A 19088-nucleotide genomic window follows, 5' to 3' on the forward strand; every position below is an offset into this window, starting at 1 on the left:
TAGATTGCTGACAGTAGATCTAAGGTTTCTCAGTCTACATAGTCACATGAGCCAAATTTCTTATAATAAATTTATATTTAGGAAATCTCTCTCTCTCTCCACCCACCTCTCTCTCTCTCTCTCTCTCTCTCTCTCTCTCTCTCTCTCTCTCTCTTTGTCTTTTTGAGATATCTTTTTGAGAAAGAGAGAGAGAGATCTGCTATTGGCTCTGTATCTCTAGAGAACCTAATACATATTTTAGTACTGGGAGTGGTGCTAGAGGAAGCGAATTTTAAGCATGTGAGTTTTCTGAATTGGTTCTGGGTTTTCTGGAATTGGTTCCCTAATCTAATTAGATTTCAAGATGCTAATAGCTCTCTTTCCAGTAGTAAAGAGAACAAAAATAGTGCATGGTAAAATCTAGTGATAGAGGTACACAAAATATTTCCACAAGTGCAACCTTGTAACACCATCGCACATTTAGGAATGAAGGCCTTTGCTTTCACTTCTTCATTCATTTCTTTCAATTTTAGGACTCCAAATCCCAGTCTCCTAATTGTTTTCTTCATTCTCCTGTCTCTTTCCTTGTCTGATGTCTTCTGTGACCCACAACTGATTTATAACAGCAGCACTGGTCTTATCATTGCCTTTCTCTGAGACACAAAGATGCCACACAGTAGAAAGAACACAGAAGTTGGAGCTAGATGGACCTGAGTTCAAGTCTCACTGACACATTTTGCTGTATGACCTATGGCAAGTTATTGAACCTGTCTGAGTCCTGGTTTAGCCTTCCAAGAAATTGGATTGTTTACAAGGTCACCAATGCCATCCTCATATAACTTTGACTCAGTATTATAAATTTCCTTTTTATTCTTTTTTTAAATTGCATTTTAGGTTTTGGGGTACATGTGAAGAACATGCAAGATTGTTGCATAGCTACACACATGGCAGCGTGATTTGCTGCCTTCCTCCCCATCACCTATATCTGGCATTTCCCCATGCTATCTCTCCCCAACTCTCCACCCCGCACTGTCCTTCCCCTATTTCCCCTCAACAGACCCCAGTGTGTGATGCTCCCCTCCCTGTGTCCGTGTGTTCTCATTGTTCAACACCCACCTATGAATGAGAACATGCAGTGTTTGATTGTCTGTTCTTCTGTCAGTTTGCTGAGAATGATGGTCTCCGGGTTCATCCATGACCGTACAAAGGATATGAACTCATTTTTTATGGCTGCATAGTATTCCATGGTGTATATGTGCCACATTTTCCCAGTCCAGTCTATCATTGATGGGCATTTGGGTTGGTTCCAGGTCTTTGCTATTATAAGCAGTGCTGCAATAAACATTGGTGTGCATGTGTCCTTGCATTAGAATGATTTATAATCCTTTGGATATATACCCAGTAATGAGATTGCTGGGTCAAATGGAATTTCTATTTCTAGGCCCTTGAGGAATTGCCACACTGGCTTCCACAATGTTTGAAGTAATTTACACTCCCACCAACAGTGTAAAAGTGTTCCTATTTCTCCACATCCTCTCCAGCATCTGTTGTCTCCAGATTTTTTAATCATCGCCATTCTAACTGGCATGAGATGGTATCTCAATGTAGTTTTAATTTGTATTTCTCTAATGACCAGTGATGGTGAGCATTTTTTCATGTTTGTTGGCCTCATGTAGGTCTTCTTTTGTAAAGTGTTCATATCCTTCGCCCACTTTTGAATGGGCTTGTTCGTTTTTTTCTTGTAAATCTGTTTTAGTTCTTTGTAGATTCTGAATATCAGCCCTTTGTCAGATGGGTAGATTGCAAAACTTTTTCCCATTCCGTTGGTTGCCAGTTCACTCTAATGACTGTTTATTTTGCTGTGCAGAAGCTCTGGAGTTTGATTAGGTCCCATTTGTCTATTTTGACTTTTGTTGCCAATGCTTTTGGTGTTTTGGTCATGAAGTCCTTGCCTATGCCTATGTCCTAAATGGTTTTGCCTAGATTTTCTTCTAGGGTTTTTTTGGTGTTAGGTCTTATGTTTAAGTCTTTAATCAATTTGGAGTTAACTTTAGTGTAAGGTGTCAGGAACGAGTCCCGTTTCTGCTTTCTGCACATGGCTAGCCAGTTTTCCCAACACCATTTATTAAACATGGAGTCCTTTCCCCATTGCTTCTTTTTGCTGGATTTGTCAAAGATCAGGTGGTTGTAAATGTGTGGCATTGCCTCCAAGGCCTCTGTTCTGTTCCATTGGTCTATATCTCTGTTTTGGTACCAGTATCATCCTGTTTTGGTTACTGTAGCCTTGAAGTATAGTTTAAAGTCTGGTAGTGTGATGCCTCCAACTTTGTTCTTTTTGCTTAGAATTGACTTGGCTATGTGGGCTCTCTTTTGATTCCACATGAAGTTTACGGTGGCTTTCTCCAGTTCTGTGAAGAAGGTCCTCGGTAGCTTGATGGAGATAGCATTGAATCTGTAAACTGCTTTGGGTAGTATGGCGTTTTCACAATATTGATTCTTTCTAACCATGAGCATGGAATGTTTGCCATCTGCTTGTGTTCTCTCTTATTTCGTTAAACAGTGGTATGTAGTTCTCCTTGAAAAGTTCCTTTATGTTCCTTGTTAGTTGTATTCCTAGGTATTTTATTCTCTTTGTAGCAATTGTGAATGGCAGTTCATTCTTGATTTGGCTCTCTTTAAGTCTGTTACTGGTGTATAGGAATGCTTGTGATTTTTGCACATTGATTTTGTATCCTGAGACTTTGCTGAAATTGCTTAATCAGTTTCAGGAGACTTTGGGCTGAGATGATGGGGTCTGGTAAATATACAATCATGTCATCTGCAAATAGAGACAATTTGACTTCCTCTTTTCCTATTTGAATACACTTTCTTTTTCTTGCCTGATTGCTCTGGCTAGAACTTCCAATACTATATTTAATAGGAGTGGTGAGAGAGAGCATCCTTGTCTAGTGCCAGATTTCAAAGGGAATGCTTCCAGTTTTTGCCCATTCAGTATGATATTGGCTGTGAGTTTGTCAGAAATCGCTTTTATTATTTTGAGATATGTTCCATCAATACCTAGTTTGTTGAGGGTTTTTAGCATAAAGGGCTGTTGAATTTTGTCAAAGGCCTTCTCTGAATCAATTGAGATAATCATGTGGTTTTTGTCTTTGGTTCTGTTTATGTGGTGAATTACGTTTATAGACTGTGTATGTTGAACTAGCCTTGCATACCCGGGATGAAGCCTACTTGATCATGGTGGATAAGCTTTTTGATGTGCAGTTGCGATTGGTTTGCCAGCATTTTATTGAAGATTTTTGCATCTATGTTCATCATGAATATTGGCCTAAAGTTTTCTTTTCTTGCTGAGTCTCTGTCGGGTTGTGGTATCAGGGTGATGTTGGTCTCATAAAATGATTTGGGAAGGATTCCCTCTTTTTGGATTGTTTGGAATAGTTTCAGAAGGAATGGTACCAGCTTCTCTTTCTGTGTCTGCTAGAATTCGGCTGTGAACCCATCTGGACCTGGGCTTTTTTTGGTTGTAGGCTTTAATTGCTGCCTCAACTTCTGCCCTTGTTATTGGTCTATTCAGGGTTTTGACTTCTTCCTGGTTTAGGCTTGGGAGGATGCAAGTGTCCAAGATTTATCCATTTCTACCAGGTTTATTAGCTTATGTGCATAGAGTTGTTTGAAACAATTTCTGATGATGGCTTGTATTTCTGCAGAATCTGTGGTGATATCCCCTTTATCGTTTTCTATTGCATCTATTTGATTATTCTCTTTTCTGTTTTAATCTGGCTAGCAGTCTATTTTTCTACTTTGTTCTTTTTGAAAAACCACCTCCTGGATTTATTGATTTTTGAAGGGCTTTTTTGTGTCTCTATCTCCTTCAGTTCTGCTCTGATCTTAGTTATTTCTTGTCGTCTGCTTGCTTTTGAGTTTTTTTGATCTTGCTCCTCTAGCTTTTTCAATTTTGATGACAGGTTGTTGATTTTAGATCTTTCCTTGCCTCTCATGTGAGCATTTATTGCTACATATTTTCCTGTGGACACTGCTTTAAATGTGTCCCAGAGATTCTGGTATGTTGTGTCATCATTCTCATTGGTTTCAAAGAACATCTTTGATTCTGCCTTCATTTCACTGTTTATCCAGTCAACATTCAAGAGACAGTTGTTCAGTTTTCCTGATGCTGTGTGGTTTTGAGTTACTTTCTCAATTCTGAGTTCTAACTTGATTGCACTGTGGTCTGAGAGACTGTGTGATTTCCATTCTTTCACATTTGCTGAGGAATGATTTACGTCCAATTACGTGTTCAATTTTAGAGTAAGTGTGATGTGGTGCTGAGAAGAATGTATATTCTATGGATTTGGGGTGGAGAGTTCTGTAAATGGTTATTAGGTTTGCCTGGTCCAGGTCTGAGTTCAAGTTATGGATATCCATGTCAATTTACTGTCTCGCTGATCTAATATTGACCATGGGGTGTTAAAGTCTTCCACTGTTATTGTGTGGGAGTCTCAGTCACTTTGTGGGAGTCTCAGTCACTTTGTAAGTCATTAAGAACTTGCTTTATGTATCTGGGTGCTCCTGTATTGGGTGTGTATATATTTAGGATCATTAGCTCTTCTTGTTGCATTGATCCTTTCACCATTATGTAATGTCCTTCTTTGTCTCTTTTGATCTTTGTTGGTTTACAGTCAGAGACAAGAATTGCAATTCCTGCTCTTTTTTGCTCTCCATATGCTTGTTAAATCTTCCTCCATCCCTTTATTTTGAGCCTTTGTGTATCCTTGCACAAGAGATGGGTTTCCTGGATACAGCACACTGATGGATTTTGGCTTTTTATTCAATTTGCCAGTCTGTGTCTTTTGATTGGGGCATTTAGCCAATTTACATTTAGGGTTAATATTGTTATGTGTGAATTTGATCCTGCCATTTTGATGCTAGCCAGCTGTTTTGCCAGTTAGTTGATGCAGTTTCCTCATTGTGTCAATGCTCTTTATCATTTGGTATGTTTTTGGAGTGGCTGGTACTAGTTGTTCCTTTCTATGTTTAGTGCTTCTTTCAGGAACTCCTATAAAGCAGTCCTGGTGATGATGAAATCTCTGAGTAATTGCTTGTTCATAAAGGATTTTATTTCTCCTTCACTTATGAATCTTACTTTGGCTGCATATTAAATTCTGAGTTGAAAGTTCTTTGCTTTAAGGATGTTGAATATTGTCCCCCAGTCTTTTGTGGCTTGTAGGGTTTCTGCTGAGAGATCTGCTGTGAATCTGATGGGCTTCCCTTTGTGTGTAACCCGACCTTTCTCTCTGGCTGCCCTTAGCATTTTCTCCTTCATTTCAACCCTGATGAATCTGACAATTATGTGCCTTGGGGTTGCCCTTCTTGAGGAATATCTTTGTAATGTTCTCTGTATTTCCTGGACTTGAATATTCCCTTGCCTTGCTAGGTTCGGGAAGTTTTCCTGGATGATATCCTGAAGAGTATTTTCAGCTTGGATTCATTCTCTGCATCACATTTGGGTACACCTGTCAAATGTAGATTAGGTCTTTTCACATAGTCCCATATTTCTTGGAGACTTTGTTCATTCCTTTTTACCCTTTTTTCTCTAATCTTGTCTTCTCATTTTATTTCCCTGAGTTGGTCTTCGACCCCTGATATACTTTCTTCTGCTTGGTCAATTTGTCTGTTGAAACTTGTGTATGCTTCGTGGAGTTCTTCTGTTGTGTTTTTCAGCTCCAATTCACTTATATTCCTCTCTAAGCTGTTTATTCCATTAGCATTTCATCAAATCTTTTTTCAAGGTTCTTAGTTTCTTTGCATTGGGTTAGAACATGTTCTTTTAGCTCAGAGTTTTTTCTTACCCACCTTCTGAAGGCTGTTTCTGTCAATTCATCACACTCATTCTCCATCCAGCCTTGTTCCCTTGCTGGTGAGGAGTTGTGATCCCTTGTAGGAGAGGCATTCTGGTTTCAGGCATTTTCATCCTTTTTGCACTGGTTTCTTCCCATCTTTGTGGTTTTATCTACCTTTCATCTTTGTAGTTCTTAACTTTCAGATTGTGTCTCCTGAGTGGACATCCAGTTTGTTGATAATGAAGTTATTTCTTTCTAACAGTCAGGCCCCTCTGCTATAGGACTGCTGAGGTCCACCCTAGGCCCTAATTGTCTGGGGATCATCTGCAGTGGCTGCAGAACAATAAGGTTTGCTGCCAGTCTGAGTGCTCCTTTATGGGTGACTCTTGGATATTCAGGGTCAGGGAGCTGCTTGAGGAAACAGTCTGTCCTTATAGGAGCTCAAATGCTGAGCTGTGAGCTCTATTGTTCATTCAGAGCTGCTGGGCAGGTACATTTAAGTCTGCTGCAGCAGAACTCAGAAATGCCTCCCCTGCCCCCCCCCCCCCCGCCAGGTGCTCTGTCTTGGGGAGTTAGGGCTTTATTTCTAAGTTTCTGTCATGCTGCTGCAGGCTCTGCCCAGCTGCCATGTGAACCTTCCCTGCAGTCCTGTTTATACGGGTATAGTTAGAACTGCCTCTGTAATGGTGGACTACCTCCATAGTGGTGGACTGCATTGGTAATGGCAGACGCCCCTCCCGCACAGAGCTGGACTGTCCTGGGTTTAGCTGTGCTTGCTGTGAAACTCTGAATCCACAGTGTTTCAGATTGCTGTTTTTTTGTGGGGGTGGGACCAGCAGAGTCTGATCACCTGGCTCCCTGCTTCAGACTTTTTTCCATTGAACGGGCTGACTCTGTCTCCCAGGTGTTCTAGTCACCTGTTGAAAGGGCACCAGGATCTGTGTATTTCCCATGCGGTGACCCACTGTGCCAGCTCAAACAGCCATGCTGAGATTCATGGTGCTTTTTTGCCTAGGAATCTCCAGGCCTGACTCCCTGCTTCAGTCCCCTTTTTTATCAGTTGAATGGGTGACTCTGTCTCCCAGGAGCTCCACTCGCTAGCTAAAACAGTGTAGAGACCTGCCACGCCGGTGACCCATGGGGGCTCCTCTGCCTGGGAATTTCCAGGTCTGTGGGCAATAAAAATCTGTCTAGAAATGCGGTGTCCAGTCACCTTCCACACTTTTGCTGGAAGCTGCAATCCCGAGCTGCTCCTAATTGGACATGTTGGATCCATCCTATAAATTTTTTTTTAACAATAGGCTGAAGTCTTCCTTCCTATAAGCTTCACCATCAACTGAATATATGACTCACGGTGTTTTCAACTCTTAATTTCAGCCTAGTGAAAAACATTATTTGAAACAAATATTAGTTTCCTAATATATAAATACTTCTAAGAAATTAATATCAAAAACATAGCCTAATTAAAATAATTATATTATGAACCAAATGTCATGATCATGAAATGGACAAAGGTAGAAACAAAAATGACCAACAAAAAATGAACATTTTAAAAAAAGATGAAAACCTATATAGATAATTAAAGAAATGGAAATTAAAACAATTCATGTGAAATTTTAAAAGGTGAAAACATAGTTGCTGATGAGGATAAGGAGACTTTGAAATTAGTAAAAGTTTTCTATTTGGCAGTTTAGAATACCTATCTTAAATATATAGAAACATTCTGACTGAAATTTCACACAAACTTATCTCAAGGAAGATATATATTAAACTGCACAAAGATTTCTGTATAATGATATTTATCATGTTATTTAAATTTCAGAAAATGTTGAAGCATTCTAAATGCTCAACAACAAGAGATGGATGATGTAAAGAAAGATAAAATATAATTCTTTGCAGACATTTAATATTATGCTTTGAAGAAAATGTAGTAACAGGCAAATGTGCATAAAACAATTACTAGAAGCAAATACACAATAGTTATCTCTGGATGATTGGATTATGGGTCATTGTTCGCTTTTATTTGAATATTTCCATATTTTGAAATCTTCATTTTCAAGGATGAAAGGAGGGAAGAATAGAAGGTGGAAGGAGAAAGGAAGAAGAGGAGACCCTGGCAAAGTAAAGTTTTGTTTCCACCATGCTTTTCTGGAGAATACCAACTCAAATATTAGAAACAGTCACAAAAACGGAGGCAGAATTGGATGAGTGGCTCGCTCACTGGCATACTGTGTTTCTGCTCTATCCCTTACCTCCCTGAGCCTCGGTTTTCTTCCTTGTTGGATAAGGATAAAAACTGCCAGCCGGGTGTGTGAATTGGGTTGCTGTGATGATCAGAAGGGATACCATGCATGAAAGTGTTCATAAAACTGCAAAGTGCTCTACAAGTCCTGGATGGTATAATTATTGCCCTCGTTAGTGTGATCATTCTCTCTTACTCTATTATCCTTGGCTGGAGAGCTGCTCATCAGGCTATGAAGTGTACTCAGTATTTTTAAATACACAAAGCGAAGTGTATGTGGCTTCCCAGACCTATTTGAACAGATCTGGCAATGAGAGAGCCAGTCAAAAACCAAAGACCTCCGTGGCCACATATGTGGTTCTGAGAGAACCAACTTGACACTGGATGACCTATGCCAGAGTCTAACATGCCCATGCTGCACACTCAGACACCTCACTATACCCGCCTGACTCCCATGCATTCATCTGTCACAGAGAGAATGATGATCCTATCACATGATCATTTGCAAGGATACATCCACAGCATGTGTGTGAATCCTGAGAACCACTACCTCATACAAATAGACCCAGCATCGAGACTGTTATGTCATCTCAACTATGGTCCAGAGAATACAAACACTACTTCAAGAATGTAGTTCTTGAAGTTACTAAGCAATATGGAGCAGATAGGCTCTGTGGACAAAATTTTTCAGAATCACTGAATTTTAGATCATAAAATTATCATATATTATTAATATGTCTGTAAGACTTCTCAAAGATTTTAATATCCTCTAGTAATATGAATCTCCAAGAACTGGTTACATTTCCCAACCACCTTTGGACCATGGAACCCTTTTCATGAAGCATCTAGCTCATGATCCTTGCCACAAACCTGGTAAATGTTGATGTGAGACAAAATTTACTATAAAGCTAGGGCAGCTGGGTCTCAATCTTGTTTCTCTGCTGGCTGGCACTCCAGAGCCCTTTCCTCTTAAATAAGATACAGCACCTTACTCTTGAAGGCAACTATTGCTCTTACCCATTGATGCACATTAATGCCTATGTACCTTAGCCTCTCACCTTTAATGATTTGCTTTGAATTAATTCATCCATCTCTCTTTCCATGCATCAATCTGTTCATCCATACATTTAATGCCATTTAACAGGCTGAAAATCTGAGAATCCAGAGCAGAAGGTATTTTGTCTCAGGTTAAGTAGAACTTAGATCCAACCCAGATAGATTGGATTCCAAAGTCTCCTGTCTCTTCATTGTATCACAGCCCTCCACTTCCCCACCACTACCACTAGACCCCATAGCCAAAAGAGTCAGGAAGTCAGCCACATCAAGACAATGATATCCAAGATCGTCTGAGTCCTGGAGTAGTAGAGAGAAATCTGGCAAGCGGAGGGGAGATAGCAGTTCCCTTACCACTAAAAGTGACAGCTGACCCTGGGAAATGATGTTCATCACTCTACTAGACTACCATAATTATTAGACATTGACCTTTGGAGCCAACAAGATTTAAGTTTAGATCTGAAATTAAAAATGTACTAGCCACCTACCATCATTGAGCCTGGATTTCTTCTCAATAAATTCTGATAATGCCAGATTTGTCAGAAGGCTCTGAGCATTCAAAGAACTAATGTGTCCTTTATAGACCTTAGTACAACTTCTGGCCAACTGTTCAGTCAATGGTACCTTGTTAGATGCATTCTATCCCCAAGCTGAAATAATGCATCTGGGGAAAGACCCATTCCCACTCATTGAGTCACCATGCATTGGGAGCTCATCATGGCCAGGGGTGTTTTCTGAAAAAAATCAAAAAGGCAGAAGCCTCCTCTGGAGGAGATCAGAGTCTATTTGACCACATTTACATTTCTACTACTCTTAGCAGAACTTGGTGCATTAAGAGACTTTTTTAAGTGCCCTGCAAACGCAGCTGAAATTTCCAAGGCTCGCCCATGTCTGAGGAAGACTGTAAAGATTGTGAATTTCTTCAGACTTGTTCTTTCCACAGAGTTCAGTTTGTGGAAAGAACAACCAAGTCTAAACAAATCTTACTGTAACTACTGATACTGATAACAACAACGAGAGCAGCAAGCCCAGCTTTGACCAAAACCACGTTGCATCTTCCTAAGATTTTCTCAAATCTGCTCTTCATTACTGATACCAAAGCAGCAGCCTTTCTGAGGCAGCCCTGAAAGATCCTGCACATGTTTCTCTTTTGTCTCTTTGTCCATTACAAAAAATAAAGTGTTCCTTGTCATAGCTTGTCCTGAACTGCAAAGGGCATTGTATATAAAGACTGTGTTTTAGCTGAGGACACAGAGAGCAGAAAAGCTTGACTAATTATCTTACTAATCACTTGAAGCATCTTCCATGTGACAACATAATTATGTCAGAGTAAGGCGAAATGTCTCAATTACTCAGGAAAAATAAAGGAGAAGCCCCCTCCTCACCACTCTTCCCCTTTCTGTTATCTTGGCCTCATTTTAAAATGTTCTCTCAACTCAGAGGTCATTTACAAAAAAATGAGGCCACAGCTCTGTCTCTCTCTCTTAAGCCATGAAGGGCCATCTAATGTCTGTTAGATTCCTCCCCTCACCCACAATGGCAGGATTTTGGTGAACAAATGAAGTTGGCTCAAAAAAAATGGACCTTTTAAGTGTTTACCCACTCACTCTATTGTCCTTGGCTAAGGTTCAGTTTCCAGAGGGGTGTGACCTCCAGCAGGATGTTTAAGGATGTTACAGAAGGCTCAGAACATGTGAAAGCAAATAATAGTTCTTTCTTGTGGTCATAGCCTGAACATACCAGATTCGGAGTAGACATCAGTTCTGAGATGCATAAGATTAATCAGTCTGGTAGATAGAAGACTGACACAGAAGAAAAGAAATCAGAAGTTTATAGAAAGACATGCAGAAGGATGAGCTAGGTTAATAGAATCTTCAGTCTAAGCAACTTGCACAGCTGATGGCAAAACAGCCCTGACTCTCTTTCCTTTGACCTCTTGGAACCACAGTTTCCTAAACGGTAAAACAGCCAGTCAATGAGCTTCTTGATGCAAAGTGGATGGTTTATAGACCAACCATATCGGCATCACCTGGAAGCTTGTTAGACCCACAGAATCTCAGGTCCCTCCCAGACCTACATTTTAGAAAGATTACCCCCACCAAGGCAATCATGTACGCACTGAAGTTTGAGAAGCCCAGAAATAGCATATATACCTGACATCCATTCTTTGTTCCTTGCTCTAAAGACAGTTTCAAATTAACAGTCCACTGGTAGCCTCACATTCTGCTCCAAAATACTCACCAACATTCTTCTCATCTTAACTGTCACCCAAGAAACCATATTCTAGCCAGGTGCAGTGGCTCATGCCTATAATCCCAGCATTTTGGGAGGCCAAAGAGGGAAGATCAATTGAGCTCAGCAGTTTGAGACCAGCCTGGGCAACATAGTGAGACCCAGTCTCTACTAAAATTAAAAAAAAAAAAATCCAGTCATAGTGCTGCAGGCCTATAGTACCAGATACTTGGGGGGGCTGAGTGGGGAGGAGGATCCCTTGAGCCTAGGAGGTAGAGGCTGCTGTGAGTAGAGATTATACCACTGCACTCCAGCCTGGGAAACAGAGACCCCGTCTCAAAAAAAAAAAAAAAAAAAAAAAAGAGAAACTACATTCCCCCAGGCCCTTACTTCCATCCCTTTCTAGAAAGACTGACAAACTAAGTTTCCAGCAGGTGTGGCAAATTCATGTCCTCTTGGATTGATTGGCTTTGCCTACCCAGAGTGCTGTTTGGATAAAGGCAGCATCAAGGCCCAGCAGGAAAGAGTTCTGTGATCAGTTAGTGATGTCTGCTTGAACTCCGGACCTCAGGTGATCCGCCCGCCTTGGCTTCCAAAGTGCTTGGATTACAGGCGTGAGCCCCCGCGCCCGGCCTAATGTCTGCCATAGTTGCAGGCTGGGGATCTCAGATGTGTTTAATTATGTCTTAATGAATAAACATTTTAAAAGAGGACTTGGAGGCAGAGCATTGATAAGGAAAGTCCTGAGAGTCAACCAACCAGAGCTTGTGGACTCCATTCTCCATTTCAGACTTCACTTTCTTCATCTTTAAGATAAACATGTTGAACGTGGACCACAGAAGGCCCTTCCTGCCCTGAGGTTCTCTGATCTCACTGGTCTGTAATCAGGTGTATATATGCCATATCCCTCCATGTTCCCAGGAGGGAAGATTTTGTTCTTATATCACAACAATCCTAGCTTCTCTTAATCCAGAGCACTCCTCTTAAATAATATTTTAGTGTTTGTGGGATAGAAAGGAGAAGGGGAGAGGTTAAGAGATATGGGGAGGAGAAGCTGCCAAGCGCACTGGCCTGAAGCAGGGCCCCAGCCCGCCTCCTCTGCCAGGCATCTGTTTCCAATGAAACTAAGGAAATTCCTGACCCACTCCTGCATGCTCTTGTTGCTGCCCTGCTCTCCCCTCCACATTGGCCTCTCCCCTCTGTGGGCTCTGAGCCAAGTCTAAAATCCCTATTGGCTCTCAGGGGCCAGGAAACAGGACAAAGCTTGGAGCCATGACTCCCCTGGTGGTGGCTAGCTGCCAGCTTTGATTATCTAAGGCTGTCTAAAGGTACTTAAGAGGTAACTTTGCCCTTGAAGGGTGTCTGAAGTCTGCCAGAGGTGATCCAGGACTCTAAACATGGCTGTGTGCTAAGAAGAGAATTCTGAACTGAACCAGATCTCAGTGATGTGGCGTTTCTGGAGATATCCACCCACCTGTGTCAAAAATGTATGTTACTGCCTGATATGCAAAACAGAAGATGGAAATGCACCTAGAAAAGTCATAAGTGAAAGGCAGTGCGTCTCAACTAGGGGGTAATTTAGCTCCTCTGGGGGCATTTGGCAATGTCAGGATGCGGTTTTGGTTGTCACAAGTAGAGAGGGGGATGCTACTGGCATCTAGTCTGCAGAGTGGCAAGAGATGCTGATAAACATCCTACAACATACAGGAAGCCCACCCTTCCGCCACCAACGACAAAGAATTATCCAACAAAATGTCAATAGAGAAATTCTGATGGTCAGATAAGTTTGGATGACCAAGTACATGCCCCTAATTTATAGATTAGGAAGCTTCAGTCCGGAGAAGGATAGAGGCTTGCGTCAGTTAGCACAGTAAACTAAATCAGGTTCTCTGGTTCCATCCACCCAGCTGTATGCTCAGGGAAGGCAGAAAAGAAAAAAGAAAACTCGCCCCAAGTATAGGCTCAGCTCAAGTCTATAGCAAGAAACTGAAGAGACTGAATGGAATGTGGGAGTGATGAGCTTTAAATCAGTCACTACACCCACTAGCAAAACATGTTTCAGTGATGCTCCTAGGCTCATTCAGTTTACAGCTCCTTCCTCATTTGTAATAAAGAGAGGAGTGGATCTGGTGTAGTAGCTCATGTCTGCAATCCCAGGACTTTGGGAAACCGACTCAGGTGGATCACTTGTGGTCAGGAGTTTGAGGCAAGCCTAGCCAATATGGTGAAACCCCATATCTACTAAAAATACAAAAATTAGCTGGGCATGGTGGCAGGCACCTGTAATCCCAGCTACTCAGGAGGCTGAGGCATAAGAATCACTTGGACCCAGGAGGGATCTTGGGAGGCAGAGTTTGCAGTGAGCCACAATCGTGCCACTGCACTGCAGCCTGGATGATGGAGGAAAATCGTTTTGGAAAAAAAAAAAAAAGGAGTGGGAAGGAGGGAAGAGGGGATAAGCAGTAAGCATGGAGGGAGGAGGCTGATGGGACAACTTTCCACCTATGCTTACTGTCGGCCACAAAGAAGCTCAAACAACGTGTAAATTTTTGGAAAGATTTGCAGAGGAACTGCCTAATTTGTTCCTCTCAATAGTGTCTCCTGGAACACTGTTTTTTAAATGTGCATGGCACATCATTTGCTGGTCTCAGGAAGTAGGTACACTATCATTCTACCTCTAATTTACAGTCTCCCTCATGAACAGTGGAGATCTGGCTCACATTCATTCCAATTCAGAAAAGCAGTACCGAAGACTGAAGGCTGGGTCAGAGCCACTTCCTTATGGTCTTGCCTCAAAGTTATTCTAACAACTCACCTGTCAGGACAGCAGTATCTTGCAAAATAGAGGAAGCAAATGGAAGCACTGACATGGGCCTCTTGTCTCATAATCTCCATTTGGTTAAGACTGTCCTTAGTCCATCAAATCCAACCAAGTATCTCATGTCATCCAAGGGGATTTTTTTTTTATCATAACCTGCCTCAGCTTTACATACACAGATGCACCTGAAATGTCCATCTCTAAATGGCGCCAAAGGATGTCAAGGTCAGTGCTCATTTCTGCAGAGACTTTCTGAAGCCTGTAGCCTCAACATCTCTTACATGGTTCTGCCAACAAGTCTTAACCATTGTCATTTCCACAGCATATACAGAAGTCAGTCTCATTCTTTTTGTTTGTTTTTGAGAGAGAGTCTTGCTCTTGCCATGCAGGCTGGAGTGCAGTGGCATGATCTTGACTCACTGCAGCCTCCACCTCCTAGTTTCAAGTGGTTCTCCTGCCTCAACCTCCTGTGTAGCTGGGATTATAGATGCCCACCACCACATCCGGCTAATTTTTGCATTTTTAGTAGAGATGGCGTTTCGCCATGTTAGCCAAGCTGTTCTCGAACTCCTGACCTCATGATCCACCCACCTCGGACTCCCAAAGTGTTAAGATCACAGGCATGAGCCACCATGCCTGGCATCATTCTTTAAATCAATATATATTCTGATTTTAAAAGCAATTTCCTTACAATGCAGAATATATACACAAAAATAATCCTCCCAAGAAAGTACCAGTGTTAAACAGTAGCATATATTCCTTCATATTTTTCAATGTATGTGTTCATTCATCTATATCCACCACTAGATAGCATACACAAATACAAATATTTTAAATTTAGTCTCATTGCCAATAGAATTTCATCATCTGTTATTAAACTATGCATCCAAAGTTTCTTTTCCCGTCATTATTTTATATATCATTGCTCCATGGCAGTCAATTTACAATAATTCCTATCTTACAATTATACAATTAGATGACTTTTTCCTATTAATACTCTAAATAGTGTAATGAGCATCCTTCTTGAGGATCTCAAATCTGATAGGAGAAACGGAATTGTGAACAAGCATTTATCACAATGATGCAGTAAGTATTATACTATTGGTGCACTATGTCTTTGCATCTATAGTTTACTAAGGTAAATTTTTTCAAGAGAAATTTCTGGGACAGAAGTGAATGTTCCAATTTTATGACTTTTGAGACATGCCTTCAAGTTGAAAGGTCCATTTTTGTAAATATCGAGAGCCTCTGTTTCAGAATGCAGGCGTATGAGCACTCACACTGGAAAACTAAGTGGAATAACTCCTTTCGCCAAGAATTTGGGAAGAAAGATCGAATTCTAGTCCCAAATCCTTATAGCTAACTTCTCATTGCTTTTATAGCTGCAATTCAGTAAGTGACCACCAGTAGCCACTCTGGCTTTGGAGGATGAAGGTAAGACTGAAAACAGTCACAGAGGTATTCCATAACAGTTATTGAATGTACTTATTACATCACTGTGATAAATGCTTGTTCATAATTCTGTTTCTCCAGTCAGATTTGGAATCCTCAAGAAAAGGGGTCACATACCCTTTATCTCAGAAATCCTAAAAATAATCAAATTGTCTTGCATAGAATGCTCATTTATTTTTGGAGTTAAAAAGTCATCAATATCTAAACAAAAGCCACAATAAAATCTACATAACGAGGACTGCATGAAAGCCTCAGTGAAATTTTGCTGAATAAAGTAGTGGAACCATATGTAACGTGGATCCTAGTATCAACCTAGAAAGAAGTGTACTTTTTCATTCTCCCATAGAAAGGAATATAGTTAAATGAAATTATGTCTTAGAAGAGAATATGTAATTTATAATAAAGAAAAAAACTTAAAAATATAAAAAAGGTTGTTAGTGGTATCTTAGGGTAACCAGCCAAAGGATGACATTTGTTTCCAATGCACACTTCTGGGAACAGATTAGGCTGCAAATGGAAATAAAAGTGTGTATCATTTCAGGTCCTAGAAAACAGACGGTGAGAGGCAAGTTCGTTCATTTCAAAAACAGAGGGGCTGACTTTGAACTGCTTGATGGTGAACAAACCAACCTTCCCTGTGATGTCTGGCTAAGGATTCTTTCTACACTGAGTGCCAAGGACATTTAATGTATGATATTTGATTTGCTGGGTGCAAAGCTCAGATGAAGCCTGGTAAATCCATCTGTACTCTCAAAGCTTTTCAAAGGGAAACAAGGTTACTAACATTTATGCAGGCACGGGGAGTGAAAGAACTCATCGAGTCAGTGGGATGGATCTGGCTGATAGGCTCTTGGAACAATAAAAATAGTGGTGAATTTTGGCCGAGCTCAAAGGTACATTAGGATCATACTCTTTAAGTGGGAGAAAGTAAGCCTCACAAAGGAAAGTAACACACCCAAGATCACGCAGCTTGTTAGAAACCGAGCCAAAACAAATAAATGAAAATACATGGTTAATTGACTTGCCGGTTAACATTCTTTCTCTCTTCTCAATTCTGTTTTGCTCTTTTATCTCCTGTGTTTCATTTCATTGAAACATGAATGTCAGTGATAAATGAAAGCCTTCATGTCTGACTCGGGATCATTCTCTGTAGGCTGAATGACATGCTAGATGGGGCTTTAAAAGACTAATGATATTCGAGATGTCGTGGACATTATTCCAAATGGTGGCAATGTTATAATGACAAAAAATACATTCTGGGGTAAGAGGACAAGGCATTGCCATTCTGAGGAGGATTTTTATTAAAAATATCTCCAATCCTTCTCCTCTTCTTTAACCCTGTGGCTTTCACATCTTTAACTGTACAACTTCCATGGACTGCTCTCTCTCTCAGCCAAGGTCCAAGCAGAATTAATAGAAATTATTCTAAGTATTTACACAGGAGGAATTGAATGCAGGAATTTAGGTTGCACTAGTGAAGGAAGAGCTGAGAATCCAAATAAGTAAGGTAATATGGAGATTTATAGCACCAGAAAGCTGCTGCTCCTTAAATTTCAAAGGGAATGGGATGAGTTGGCATTACTAGAGTCTAGGATCTGGAATCATCTAGTGGAAGCTGAAGCCACGGTAGATCTGTTTAGAGAGGAATGGAACAGGAGGAGGGAAAGAAGAAGTGAAAAAAATAGAGAAATAAAATATATACTCCTGGCTTCTCCCTGAAGCTACAGAGCAAAGAGCAGAGAAAAGGCAAAGGATGGGTCTGAGAACCAACAGATCCAAACCCAACTCACTCCTAAATTGTTTCATCACCTCTGTTTCCCCCTTACACCATCTAGAACACTGCTTGAGTAATCTAACACACAAGTCCAATACTGTCATCCACTGCTTTAAACTCTTCTGTGGCTCCTACTCCACTATGAGAAAATGACCCTTACCCCAGCACAACATATAAGACTAACTTCACTGTGGGTAAATTCATTTAATTATTTCTTTTTAATTGACATATAATAATTGTGCATATTCGTGGAGTTCATAGTAATGTCTCAACACATACAGTGTGATCAGATCAGCACAGTAACAGACCAAAGCTACTAGCAATGTTTTTACTCTAAAATGACCCATCTATCAGCTTCAGGAAGGAGACGGTGTGTTGTGAGCTGCACCAGTTTGACACATGATGATGAAGGATGAGAATAGAGACCATTAGAGCTGGAAGAAGATGATCATGGCAGTGAGGTGAGGGTGCACAATGTGAGAGCTCAGGGAAAGCAAGAGCTGGTCTCCAGACCATAGGCACCCTGGTTCTAAAATCTCCCTATGAGAAAATGGATGTACATGGTCTCAGGAAGAGGAAACTCTTCACACCTCCCATGTGGATGTATCAAGCAACTTGTACACTCCAGGCATGTGACAGAGACAGTATAAGGACAAAGCTAAATATGCAACCAAGGCCTGGATTTCATGTGGATGGGTGATGCAAGACCATTTAAGATAGTGAAACCCCTTCTCAGCCCCACTGGGAAGCAAGACCTGGAGGGAAGGAAGTTGGAAGGAGGAGTCTTCTGTGGGATTGGCTATAGCCTCCACCCAGCCCAACAGAGCACATTCTCTTCCAGCTCCAACTCAAGTTGTGTCCATACTCCCCACACACAGAACTGTACTTGGTGCTCTTCAGAAGCAGAAAAGTCAATACATTCATTTTTTTCATGGAAAAAATATGTCATCTAGAATGCCCTGGGGAATTTGTCTGTAAAGTTTAATTTCTATTTAAGGATCCTGAGTAGGCAAAGAATGCACAAGGAGAGGGGAGTATGAGAATAAAATATATTGAAGGAACTGATATTTGTTTACTGAGAATGTACCTGGCACCAGGACTCTCAGGTCTATAATCTCATTCAGTGCTTCAGCAGCCTTCTGACATAGAGAGATAATGAAGGCCTGGGTAGAAATTGGAAAGGATCAGGGAGGTCCCTCTGATCTCTAATTCTTGATTAATTAAACAATCACTGAGTGACTCTGGATACTCGACATTGAGCCAGTGGCTGGGAAGCGAACATGGACATGACATCATCCCTTTCCTCAAGAACCTTTCAGTCTGTGTTGGAAGCAGACACATTCACAAGCTCACAAAGTCCTTTTCTAGTGCATTGACCTCCATCCACAGTCTGTCTGATCACTCCAGGAACAAGGAGCCCTGGCCTCCCACAGAATTTACCAAATGTTCTTAAACATATGACAACATTTGTTTTCCAGTTTTATGATGTTTTAGAAGTCTGAATGCATCTTGTAATTGATGCAGAAATATAGTTAATTATTTTTCCTAAAAAACAAAACAAAACAAAAACTCATGGTGTTGTTCAATCAATGGTGTGGATCAATATAGTCTTAAATCTGAGTAAGCATGGAAATTGTTTATAATCAAGATATTAATACCTCCCATTTAGAAGGCACTATATAGTGTTTAGGGAGGAGGCAATGG

The 19088-nt window shown here is 40.9% G+C and overlaps 1 protein-coding gene across 6 annotated transcripts in view; it reads right to left on the reverse strand.

Moving 5' to 3' along the window:
• The window catches only part of LOC128930325 (uncharacterized), a 117684-nt gene that overhangs the window by 20721 nt on the left and 77875 nt on the right, over window positions 1–19088 (reverse strand). The window contains exon 5 of one of the 6 annotated variants that reach the window (XR_013530474.1): window positions 1096–7191. The exons of 4 other annotated variants lie outside the window; for them this stretch is intronic. The gene's annotated coding sequence lies outside the window, so the exon portion shown is untranslated. Of the gene's footprint in view, window positions 1–843; window positions 7192–19088 lie in introns of those variants that run through there. One more of the 6 variants, XR_013530473.1, reaches the window with a different exon arrangement.

The sequence above is a fragment of the Callithrix jacchus genome, chromosome 20, assembly GCF_049354715.1.
Source record: "Callithrix jacchus isolate 240 chromosome 20, calJac240_pri, whole genome shotgun sequence".
NCBI classification, from domain to species: Eukaryota; Metazoa; Chordata; class Mammalia; order Primates; family Cebidae; genus Callithrix; species Callithrix jacchus.